The following is a 1,589-nucleotide window of genomic DNA, read 5'->3' on the forward strand; positions in this document are numbered from 1 at the left end:
CGGGGCCTTGGTGTTATCAGCACCGCACTCTCCCGAGTGAGCCACGGGCCGGCCCAACTTTGTACCATCTGAACAACATGTCCACATTTACCTTTGACCTCCATCCTAACCCTGAGCTTCTGGTAACCTCCATTCTATTTTCTGTTCCTCTTAGTTTGACTTTTTTATAGACTATATATAACTAAAATTATGTGGTATTTGTGTCTGTGTGTGTGTGTGCCTGGCTTATATTACTTAACATGATGTCCTCTAGATTCAGCCATCTCATCACAATTGACAATTTGTTTTTTCCTGAAGCTGAATAGAATTCCATTTTTTAAAATGCTTATTTATTTTATTTGTTCATTTCTGTAGTTTTGATATTGAGCATTTCTGTAGTTTTGATATGTTGCCTATTGTGAATAATGGTGCAGTGAACACTGGAATGGTGACATCTCAACAAACTGATTTCAGTTCTTTTGAGTATATACTCAGGAGTTTTTAGATCTATGGTAGATTTATTTTTAGCAATTTGAGAAAAATTTATGCTACTTTCCAAGATGGTGTTCTAACTTACACTTTCTCCTACAGTGTACGAGTGTTGTTTTCTTCACATGCTCATGAACAGTTATCTTTCATCTTTCTGATAATAGCCATTCTAATGGGCGTGAAGTGTTCTCATTGTGGTTCTTAAATTGCATTTCTCAGTATTAGTGAAGTTGAGGATTTTTTTTTCATACTTCCATTGGCCATTTCATGTCTTCTTTTGAGAAATGTCTATTCAGGTTCTTTGCTCATTTTTTGAGTAATTTGCTTTTTTTGTTGTTGCTATTGGGTATTTTGAGTCTTTTATATGTTTTGGGTATTAATCATTTATCAGACATATAGTTTGCAGATATTTACTCTGAGTCTGTGTTTGTCTCCTCACTTTGTTAATAGTTTCATTTTCTGTACAGAAGCACAGGTTACTCTAAATACCAGTTTGTACATGGGACTTATTTATTCTCATTCAGTGTATTCTCTAATAAGCTGTTTTGATAGTGTATCAAAATTTCATGTCTAACAGGTATGATTAACCCCATCTTCTTGACAGAAAAATGAGGGCTTGAGTTTTTGGTTTGTTGCTCAAGGTCTCAGGCCGGCTGTAGAATTGGTCCACCATACCATATTCTCCCATTCTTCCATGGAAACCATGTTCTCCAGTCTGGAAGCCTGGGAGGCCTCATTAACCACATCATGTCACTGCCCTACCTGGTGTGGGAGCCTGTCCAGAGGAGAAATCTCTTTGTACTTAATTCAATGTATTTGGGCCCAGGAGGTGCACACATTGACTTCCGTCATTGACTTTCATTGGGTTTATGCATATTAGGGGATTTGAAACCTACCTCAAGTACACACAACTGAAGACCAGGTTGATTGACTTCCTGCACACTCCAAATTTTTCACATAATCCTGTCAGAAGTGTCAGTTATATATCTTATGCCCATAAGTGGACAAACTACACATAGCCTCAAGTTACATTTCCTTTTCTAGGTAAACCAGTGGGAACTATAACATAGACCTGACTGGCTTTGGATTCCAGCTTATTCACCCTCTTTTTAAAAAAAAAA

This window comes from Galeopterus variegatus, unplaced genomic scaffold (assembly GCF_000696425.1).
Source record: "Galeopterus variegatus unplaced genomic scaffold, G_variegatus-3.0.2 Scaffold8593, whole genome shotgun sequence".
NCBI lineage: Eukaryota > Metazoa > Chordata > Mammalia > Dermoptera > Cynocephalidae > Galeopterus > Galeopterus variegatus.